This window comes from Aegilops tauschii, chromosome 3 (genome assembly GCF_002575655.3).
Source record: "Aegilops tauschii subsp. strangulata cultivar AL8/78 chromosome 3, Aet v6.0, whole genome shotgun sequence".
Lineage (NCBI taxonomy): Eukaryota > Viridiplantae > Streptophyta > Magnoliopsida > Poales > Poaceae > Aegilops > Aegilops tauschii.
The window spans coordinates 79,456,316-79,467,824 of record NC_053037.3 but is presented as its reverse complement, the minus strand read 5'-3'; positions in this window follow the sequence as shown (position 1 = coordinate 79,467,824).

Sequence of the window (11,509 nt, the reverse complement as noted above, 5' to 3'; positions counted from 1 at the left end):
ATTTTTGGCACTAGCTAGTAGTTTTTGGCGTGGATTAAGAAATTTTGGGTATGTTTTTGCTATTTTTTGTACACGCCAACTAGTGTCAAAAAACGTCTTACATTATGTGACGGAGGAGTACGTACTCGTGCTGTAGCAGTACTAGTACTACTTTCTCAACTAGTAGTGCGATGTACTGTACTTCTAGTATAATGCACCAGTTTTGAACTCTTGAATCTCAGGGCCAAGGAGCTACAGTTGGAAGTGGAGGGTACTACTGTTCTCTAGAACCATTGCTGTACTGTCAATGGAGGGAAAGTACACCTGCGTAGTGGCCTAGTGGGTACTCTCGGTGCTCTATTCAGCCGCTCCTCTCATGTAGCTGGCCTACTCAGCCGCTCCTATCCTGCGCACACTAGCAGCCTGTTTATCAGTGACGGTTACTGCGGGGGCAGAACATTTGAGTTATTTGATACAGCAAGACAAGGCTTTTCGCTTCCATTTGTGGAGGTGTAATGGATCTCGTCGAACTTTGTTAGTAGTTCCTTCTTTATGAATGAGATGAAGCAAAGCTTTTGCCTCCATTTCAAAAAAAACACGTCAAGTGGAATTTCTTTTATAGTAGAGCCGATAATGGAGTGAAGTCCATGCGTGCAACGCCACAAGCTACAGAGTAGTATTAGAGCACTTTACGTACAGAGCCATATTGCACAGTTGCCAATGCCCCGCCAGGCTTTTCCGGCTCCTCGGGCTTAATTGGGAGGCGCTAGTTTAAATATGCTACTCGCTGATGAGGAAGCTCCAAGCGAGGTGTGGCTAGGGTGAGCACGCGAGCCACGAGATGCTGGGAAGGAAAACCCGTTCACGCGGCTAGGCTATCCAGTGCACCCAGATTGTGGTGCCGCACGTCCATTTGACTTCAAAACTCAAACTACCCGTGTAAAATATTGGCTCGCAGCAAAGTTACTATTTAAAAAAAAGGCCGACGTGCGTTCGGCCGGGATCGAACCCACAAAACGAGGTACACACTCCCGCGACCACTAGTAGTACTGATTGGAGTACAACGCAACCTAGAATCGCCTTTTGTCGCTAGTAGTACATTGTTCCTTACAAGAAACCCCTAATAATGCAAGAAACCACTACTAATGCCAAGAAACTACTACCACTTGCATATGTGGCAGACTTAAGATAAGACTACCTTATCAACCATTGTACATGCTCTTACCAACCAGCCCTACCAAGAAACGACTACTCTACAAAGTGCCGTTATAGGCACGTTTCAACCCATGGCCCTGTTTGGATACATTTGTTGTCAATCTAACCCTGCCATCCAGACACCACTTTGGTTAGAGTTAGTTCAGGCTTAGAATCTAACCTCTGACTTAGAGTATCCAAACAGGTCCCATGTCGCCCATTAAGTGAACGCCTTCTATTCGACCGGGTGTTATGACTTGTGGGACCTACATGTTAGTCTGCACAAAAATCCCCGAGTGACCTCCTACCTCCGGCCCGTCCACCTAGTCATCCTCGGCCATGGGACGCAGCTACCGCCGCCGGCAGAAGGCGAGGTCAAAACCACCGGCGGTGCGGAGCCCATCTTGCGGCAGCCCGGATGCCAGCTTCATCCGACACTCGTGGCTGCTAGCTAGCCAAGATAGCTCCGTCCAGCTGCTTGTCTGCAGGGTTTGCTAGCTGGATTGGCACGGCGGCGCAGCGGCTTGCTCGCGCGCGCCGCGCTAATGCCAGCCATCTGGCTCAAGCGAAGGCCAGCGCGGCGGCTTGCTCGCTCGTGAGTCACGCTCGGGCCAGCCTGCCAACCCGTGCGGAGGCCACCGCGGCGTCCGGCCCGTCCGGCGGAGCGGCGGCCAACTCGCTCATCACCGGCACCACGGACGAACACGCATCAGTACTGTTTGAAGTAATGTTTAGGAAAAATAATGATTTGAGGGGGAATAACAGGATAGGAGGTCAGATGTGGGTCCCCCGTGTCAACGGTCAAACAAAATGTGTTGGTTTAAGCTACCTCGTCAGCACGGACGTCTGGGCCAACCCTGTCATAAATGGGTTTAAACTAACCTAATCGGTAGGTAGTAGTTTTTGCCGTGGATTAAGAAATTTTGGGTATGTTTTTGCTATTTTTTGTACAATATATTCTTCCTAGGGCTGGTTGAAAGTGGTAGTTTTTTGTTAAGTACTCTACATATTGTAAGTAGGAGTGAAAGTTAAGCTTTGGAACCCAATAAGTAAGGCTAGTTACATAGTGCATATGTGTACATGATTGAAAGTAAATATCAACCATGAGTGACTAATATCTTGATGGAAAACTCGAAACTATGGAATACTAGGGAAAAAATTGCATGGTTGGAAATACTTGTGCGTTGCAATGAATCATAATTAGAATAATACTTATTCACAAACTTGATACAAAACACTCTAATTTTGATATACATATATCACTAGAGATATATTATGTTTCAATTAGAATATATTCCTTGGGCTGTTTTGGTGAGGTCAGGGTGGGATGTGGTTGGTTTTAAGATACTAATTATGGGTTTTTCTACAAATTGGTAGACAAGTGGGATGTTTGTGAGAAAAGGCAACAACTTACCTCACAGTCGTTAGATGTAGATCTAATGGTCACAAACGACGGATGGCAGACACACCATCATCGCCAACTTAGTCTTCTATACGAGTACTAGCAAGATTCGTGCATTGCACGGAACATCAAGATGCATTTTTTTTTATAAAAACACTTGCTGTGACTGACCCATGCGGGAGTAATCCCTTGTGTAAAAACTAATGATATCTCGAGAAATAGGAGATAAGGTGAAGAGGAGTGCGGCGTGGTGGTGATTGATGGTCGGACTGAGTGGAGGCATGAGGATTGACGACGTCGGCAGCGGCCACCAGGCCAGTTTGTTCCAGAGGCTTCCTTTCTTAATTGCTCAACAATGAGGTTGTTGGAGATATGGATGAACGAGGGAAGGCCTTGTCTGCAAATGTGCAGAGGGGTGCGGGCTTTTAGTTTAATTTCCATCAGTCAGATATAGATTGGACGGTCTATATTGCAAGATGGCACGCGTACCATCATCACCAACTCGGTTTTTTATAAGAGAAGAAATATAAGTATGGAGATACAAACGTATTATCGATACTTGTTTCCGTAAACTAGCATCTACATTCTATTCAACACCTCAGCATGTGAGGCCTTAGCACAATGACTTCTCGACTGTGTAAAACAAAGGTTTTCCCGTCGCCGATAAGGAGGGGGTGACGGCGGCGCACTTTCTGGCTTGCTCTAGTCCTAGTAGTCATACTAGGTGGTCTAAGCACGTGTAGATTTATTCTTTTTCACGTCTTGTGTTCGTCGTACTGCCACGACTGTTGGTGAATAGACGGTAAGTTATTCACGGGGAAACCCTTGTTGAGCGTGTTTGTTAGAGAGAGACAGTGTGCGTGTGTGATATGTCTAGAGACTGAGGCAATGATAACAGATTCTTTGTGTCTATGTGTGTGGAGGATAGAGAGAGGCATGTACATGGGGCTTTGTGTTGTGTAACGTGGAGACACGTATACATAATTAGAGAGTGAGTGTGTGAGATACACATGTGGACATGGGGAGAGATGAGGATCCAGATTAATGGGTGTTTGTGCGTGTCTCTGTGTGTTTGTGCGCGCGTTTGTGTGTGAGAGGGAGTGTGTGTATGTGGAGTAGAGAGACCACTAATGATGTAAGCCTAGTATAAGGGAAGGGGAATGGTGTGACATGTGTAGTAGCGGGATAGCATGGATGCGGGCGGGGGGAGCAGACTATTTGGAAGACACATCGATTGTGTGTGGGAGAGGGGTGTGAGAGCGAGAGAGAGAGAGAGAGAGAGAGAGCGCTAGCAATGGAGAGAGAGAGAGGAAGAGTGGGCGAGAGAGGGGGCGTTTGTGTCCATAAATAGCCTATAGATAGGGAGACAATGTTGATGTTGTTTGAAATTGGCCTATGTATGACGAAAGGGGCCGAGGGCGGACCCCGCGGTGGCCGCTCCCCTCTCCCTCCCCCGCTTGTCCGCGCCGCCACCCCGCGGCCGCTGGGCGGGCCTCTTCTCCCCGGCTCACCTCGCCTCTCCCCCCTCCTTCGCCCTCCTCGCCGCCGCCCGCGTGGGCCCCTGGGAGAAGCCTGGTTGGCCAGGTGGCGGCGGGGCTTTCTTCCTCCCCGTCTGGATCTGGCGGCGCGGGGTGTAGCGGGTGCGCGGCGGCGGGGCTGCGGGTCGCATCGCTGTGGCGGGGCGCTCGTCGGTGCCGCGACGGCTATGCGGTGGTGGCGGGGCTTCGTCCATCTGGCGGTGCCTTGCGGCGGCGGTGTGCGCTTGGTGGCGGCGGTGTGCGCTTGGCGGCGGCGGCCCCCTCCAGATTCGTTCTGGCGGGCTCGTGGGTGTTGGGCGGCGCAGGGGCGGGCTGTGACCTGCTCGGGTCATGGCTATGGGGGTGCCGGTGGGTCTTCGGCGGCGAGCCAGCTGCTGCTGGCGACGGTGGTGCCGGCCAGATCTCCTGGTATCTGGCCCATGGCCGCCGGCGGGCGGCTCGGGGCTGGCCCTCGGGGTCTCGGTGTGGATGTGGGCTGCCACGGCGTGGTGGTGGCTCATGGCGGTGGTCCGGGTCATTCCTCGGCGGCGGTTGGTCTTCTCCGGTGTCGGCCGTCGGCGAGTGGCTGGTGTGGTGGCGGGCCGGTTGCAGCGGCAGCTGGCTTGTTCAGCGTCGGCTCGCTCGTAAGTGGTCTGTGTCGGCCTTTGATCCTACTCCTCATCGTCCGGCTGTTACTTTCGTCGAAGGGCTGGTTTTCTCCCTACTGCAGCCCATCGCTTGTCTCGCGCCCGGTGCGGCAGGACCGAGCTCGTCCCGCGCACGGTGCAGCAGGACCTAGCTCGTCTCGCGCACGGTGCAGCAGGACTGACCTCGTCTCGCTCACGGTGCTGCAGGACCGAGCTTGTCTTGCGCTCGGTGCCGCGGGACGGGTCGACGGAAGCCACGCGTTGGGGGTCGCCCAGGGGTGCGAAAGGTGTGACCTTTCCGCTCGTCTTTTTGGTTGGGGTAGCGGTGGATCTCGGGTGAGGTGGTGTCTAGGTCTGGGATGCCGGGGCGGTGGCCCTGATCGTGGTAGCGCGGTGCTCTTGGGCAGAGCCCGTGGCTTGGTGCTGCCCGGTGGCCATGGCCGTGTGGGCGGCATGGTAGCCGGGGTGTGGCGTTCGGTGGCGGTGAGTGTTGGTCGGGGTGAAAACCTGTTCTATCTTCGGACGGACCGGCGGCGGCATAGCTCGTTCCCTTCTTGAAGGCGTCGTCGCGGCTCTCATTACCCATCGTGTGGCTCCGGGGGAAACTCTGATCCTCGGATCGGGCGGTGGCGGCGCTCTGGTGTCGTAAGCTTTGTGAAGGCGCCGCTTGGAGCTCACGGTTCGTCGTATGCGGCTTCATCTCCTCGCGGTGGCGTTAGTTTTAGAGGTGGTGTTGCTGCGCTCAGCGCCTATGTATCTTGCCTTGAGTGTGTGCATGTGTTGTGGTGGTGTGCGTCTGTACCAGATTGTTGTTGATCATTGCTTTATATATAAAGCGGGGCGAAAGCCTTTTTCGGTAAATTGGCCTATGTACGGAGACGCAAGGGAAGCGAGTCAACATGTGTGTGATAGGGACTTCATGAGAGATCTAGAATAGATGGTGTAGAGAACAATGTGCGAGATCAAGAACGATGATACATTAGGGAGCTATGGAAAGAGTCACGACATATATGTATACAGGGAGGAGCTGGGGCGGGTCCGCATGTGGGAGAGATAGAAAGAGGAGAGTGGTGCACAAGGAGACAAAGTGTGCTTGTTTTGTAGTGGGGTGGTGTGTGAGGTGAGTGTGCGAGAACCACATAACTAGGGAGATAGACGTTTGGGGGCGACGTTTTGTGTGTATGGGAAAGATACACTCTACATAGTGCGTGTGCTTGGGAAACAGAGATGCCGGGAGACCTAGCTAGAGAGTGGGGGAAGAGATGTGTGCATGCCCAAGAGACAAAGTGATAGAGACCTATATTGGGGTCCAGACTTTAGAAGAGAGAGGGGTGTTAATTTCCTCGTGTGTTGGAGTTTGGGGGAGAGAACGACTTCTCTCTCTGTGTGTGTGGGGGGCCGACGAGGGGTGGGGGTGGGCGACGAGGGGGGGTGGCTTCAGATAAAGAGTGACGTGTCTATATTTGAGGAACTTTAGCGTAATTGAGATATACATGGTCAATAGTGTGTGCACTCAAGGTTGATCAATTTGTTTCACAGTTTGGACTATGAGATAACGATACTTTTGAAAATGCGTGATATACTTTGATGTACTAGATTTACAAACCTAAGATTGGAATTTTGGAATTCGACTCCATCATTAGCTTTTGTAATTAATTTAAATGGAGGTACATTTTTAAGCCGGGATTTCGTGATTTCAAATTCATATATCAAACCTAGAGATATACACATACAGGCATGTTCAAACTTTATAATCATCCACTTTATTCATACACATACACATTTTTGCTTTTGTCATCATATTTAGGATAAACACATTTGGAATTTCATTTGAATTGCACCATATGATGGTATTTGCTTGTAGTAGCTCAATGATCCATATTTGAATTGAATGGACAATCTAAGTTCCGAGTTGGAGACATTGATTTTCAAAACTTGCACTTTTTTTGCGTGCAAAACAAACAAATTCTCGGCCATGATATCATAGTCAGCCGTACAAGAGCAGAATATAATTTCAGGCGCCAAAAGCTTTCAAACTTCCCGCTCACATCGAAATATCTCGCGCCCGAAAGTTTAGCCCTGCGATATTCCTGTTTTACCCCTGCCATGAACGGAAAAGGGCTGCTTTGGTAACTCCATTGTTTTCCCCTCTTTGCCCCCAATATTCTTCCCCAGAGCCCCTCCCCTTCCCCTCCCTGACCCCCCAACCACGGCAAGCCACCGAATCTAGTCCTCCGCTGCAGCGGTGGACCTCACACCCCGACGGATCTACCTTCCGCACCTTGGAACCCCCAAGTGCCAACTCAGCACTTCGCCGGAGCCGCTTCAGCGACTGGCTTGTACACCGCTCCAGATCTCCTTGACCGCCATCATGGTCCACCGCACCAGATCTGCTTAATCGGCGCCCTTGTCCACCACAGTGTAGGCCCTTCACTGACTCCCTCGTCCGTCCCTTCGCTGGCCCTTCATACAAGCCCTCGTCCGCCGCAACAGATCCGCCTCACCGAAAGCACTATACAACGCGCCCGCCGAAGCCTTCGTCCACTGCACCGGACCCGCTCCACGGACGCCATATTCAACTCCACCGGCCTTGCTTTACCGACGTCGCAGCCTCATCAGGTTATTTCGATCTGTACTCCTTTGGTTTTTCTCTTTATCATGCAACTGTTCACTTACCATAGATGAGCCTTCTTGTATGTCGACAGGCGCCGCAACCGTAGCACCGGAGCCGCTTCAGCGACGGCGACAGCCGGCCCAAACTCAACCGCGACACGAGCACCATCGACGATCCTTAGCTATCAAGTATGCCAATGATACCCATACGCTGCCGAGACTCAGGTACTATTATCCAACGGCCGGCGCCTACGTTCACTTTCTTAGCATAAGCACCGCACCTTTGAATTTCTTCAGTGCATCATTCAGTTTTTCATGAGACGCGTTATTCTGCTTGCACCTGTAGGGCCATACTTCTAGCAGTGAACATGTTACATGTGCTAAATTACATACCATTGCACATATAGTTAATATGCTTTAGTTTTGTCCTAATTATTACTGTACTTCCTAGATATCACTGCCTACTATTTTACTTCTTGCATGCTATATTTATGATAATAGTGTTCTGATGCCACCTGTTGGTTCCATCAGACTGCTTCATGTTCTCTATGCTTAATTACACATCAGCAAACTAGCATGTGGTTCCGCTGGTTTTTGTTCGTTTTACCCTTCATTTTCTGATGCTAGCTATTACATCACTGCTACGAGCCTCTGTTCATTACTTTTTTGTGTGTTCTTGATCTTCCCAAGTTGCATGACTAATTTGATGCTTCTATTAATTATGGAGCTGCCAACCCCATCAAGCAAAATATTTGTTCTTTTGGGGCTGGCACCTCGAACAAGCATAAAAGTAGAGGGAAGCAGATATATTGTCGTGTATGCACACACCCTTCTTTCATTAGTTTAGATGAACCACTGATGATCAATTCAAACCAGTGCATGCGATTAAAATTAATTTTACCTAAATAGAGGGTGCAGAATAAACTACAACAAGTAGATTTGCAACCACGGGATGCTGACGATATCTTCAAAGAACATTGCAACAGCAGCGAGGCTTCACAGCAACATATGGTAAGCCAGTGTGTTTTAGTACATGTGAAATGTAATGCGTGTGGGCTGCCTTCTTGGATTGTGCCCTCAACCTGTAATCCTATAGAATAACAAATAGTTCAGTTGTCTGCTTTGCTGTATTGCTTGATTCGAATGCTTGTTTGTTACTTGCTACGCTATACCTGAGTCGGCCAATATGTCAGCAGTGCCTGTTGTACTATCGTAAAGAAATGAATGCCTAGTTCATTTGAGTCCTTAACTTTTCCTCTGAACTTCATCACAACACTGTCTTCATAGTTTATATGAGGCCACACTGTTAAGTGCTTTCTCAGATTATTTCAACTGCTTAGATGCCTTGGAAACTTAAATATAGTGGTGGTACACTCCCTTTCAACTAGGGATGTCAACTGGGTCCCGTTTAATCCTGATTAAAGTCCACTAGTGGTATGATAGTTCAAAAGAGTTTTTGTTTTTTGAGGAAAATGAACCAGGGAGCTAGCAAAAACTAACTAGATGGGACTGGCGGATGTCATTTATTTGCCACTTACATCCCTAGTTTCATCTTACCATTTTAATTTCTTTTCGGCTGATGCTGCTTCGAACCATTTAAATATAGGTTGCGATGCTCGGCAATAATTCGTACCATGTAAGCTTACTGCCTGGATCATGCGATAACTATCTCTTACTTATGTCCAGCGGAAACCTTTCAGGATGCCGTTCACACTAGGACACAATGTACAACCCCAGAATCTATTTGTGGAAGCAGTGCGCCATCCATGTTACCAGCTGGTAGCAGTTCAGAGGCAACACCGTCGGAGAGCAGTCTGAGCACAGATATTATAGTTCTTAAGGCTCTACTAGAGGCAGAAAGAGATGGTGTGGCTGCCATGAATGAGGTAATCTCGATCTTGAAGCTGGAAATTATGCAATTAGCTGCACGCATTATGCAAGCAACCCAAGAATTGGAGGAAGTAAGAATGTTGGATTTGAAGACGGAGGAGGTCCTGCTGCTTCTGCTATCTGAAGCCCAGGGTAATCCCAGTTCTTCTTGAGATAGCAGTTGAAATTGTCATTAGATTATTGTACTTGCATGTTGGGTCATGTCTCTGAATGGATTATGTTGTAAGACCCCCTATGTTGTCCATGTGTTGTAATGATCCGAATTTTTTAGGCGAGGTAATCCTCAGTACTTGTATGATTGATATAAGGTGAAATGTTTTTCATGTGAGCATATTGTATTGGATGAAATAACTGTTTGACACAAAGTGTATCCAGCCTACTGAATTCGAGGATCACAACATTTCTAAATCATAATCATATATAAAGGTGGAATAAATCTTTGTTGTGGTTTTGAAGAAATAAATAACAAAACGTAGAATTATCTGTGGATATTCGTAATCGAATGAAAATTGGATTTGGATTTAGTTGCCAGGGCCCAGGGCAAACGTGAATGCTAATTCTCCCAAGTTTTGAACGAAGCGGCTAAACACCCACTATCATTTGTGGGCTGCCCGAAGCAAGTGTTTGCGAGATGGAAATTACTGTCTATCCCTGACACTTGACATCCTTATCGACCGGATTTACACTGCTGCCGATAGGGATAGACTAGTAACTTCAATCAGACGTGACACGACGGCCTTCGAGCCCATTCAGACATGGTGGGCGCCAAACGTGGGCGGCAAAATACATTTGATTCAAGCTCGTCCGAAAGACATGTGTCTCTCCCTCCATTTCCCCATTCATCCACGGTGGTCGGCAAAACAAACTCTCCTTGTTCAAAATCGATGTAGGCTAATATTTTAAATAGGGGCAGATGTGTAACTTCCCTCAGACGTGAAACAACGGCCCTACCTGTCAGCCCCGTTCATACACCGTGGGCACCAACCGTGGGCGGAAAAACACCCTCTCCTCGGCCGAAATTGTTACCGACAAATATTTGGGAGATGCGAGATTACCGTCCTATCCCCAACCGACGTGATGTCCGAAATTTTAAACAGGGGATAAGTTCGTAACTTTCCCACATTTCAGACAAGCGCGTTCCAAAGTTTGAGATCCCCCTCCCCCTCCCCCTCCATTTCCCCATTCATACACCGTCGGCGCCATTACAACCTCCCCACTGCGGCTAGCCTCCTCCATCCGCCACCCCATCCTCCACCTTGCCGGAGCCTCTACCCCTACCCCATCATCCACTGCAAGAGATGGACATCTCTCATCCACGGCGCCGGACCAGGATCCTTTCATCGCATCGTCTCGCTTCATCGGCTCCGTCGTCCACTTTGCCGTTGCTGCTCCTACGACCGCCTCGTCCATGGCAACAGGATTTATCCCCCGACCCAGCCATCTGCCATCTAAAGTCTTCTTCCCTGCCGCCGATAGCCATCGCACCCGCAGCACCCTCAACGTATTAGCAGGGGCCTACACGGCGTCGCAAGTGAGGTGGCACTCTTCCATATGTGCTTAAGTTATTGATCTTACCTGGAAAATAGATCTTAAATTGTTTATTGTACTTTTCTTGTCCGTACCAAATCGTAGTGGCTAGTTGAATGCAAACATTGGTTGCGAAGTACCTTTGTCCGGTTTGCACCTTCAGATCCCCCATGTCACGGTCACTATACTCGTAAAGCTTATGGTTCCCCCCTTTATATTCACTACCATCATCGTAGGTGCTTCACTGCTTCGTGTCGTGCTAGCACTGCTCCTCAAGGCCTCAACCCATCAAGCGAAACAACATGCCACTCATAATTCCAAAGCTTACGTGTTGAAATACGAATCTGATATGATGCTCATATTACTAAAACAGAGAACGTTTAATTGGTCACCTAATGTTCCTATATTTGTTTTGAAAAGCATGTGCGCCACCCACTGGTCCAGCTAGTTCCACTTTCCTGATTTTACTCTTGATGCTTAGGGTTTTCCCCTTTTATCTAATCTACTATGATCTGCGTAGGTGCTTTCTGTCATACTAGCATTACTCCACCCTTCAAGCTAAACAACACAACACTCAAAATTCCAAAGCTTAGTTGTTCAAATATGATTGTGATATGATACTGATATTAGTTAACAGACACATTTAATTGGTTAGCTAAAGGTCCCACTTGAGTTTCCAAATGCATGTCGCGACATATAGAGAGACAGTAGAATTGCATTTCTTTGTCACTTGTTGACTG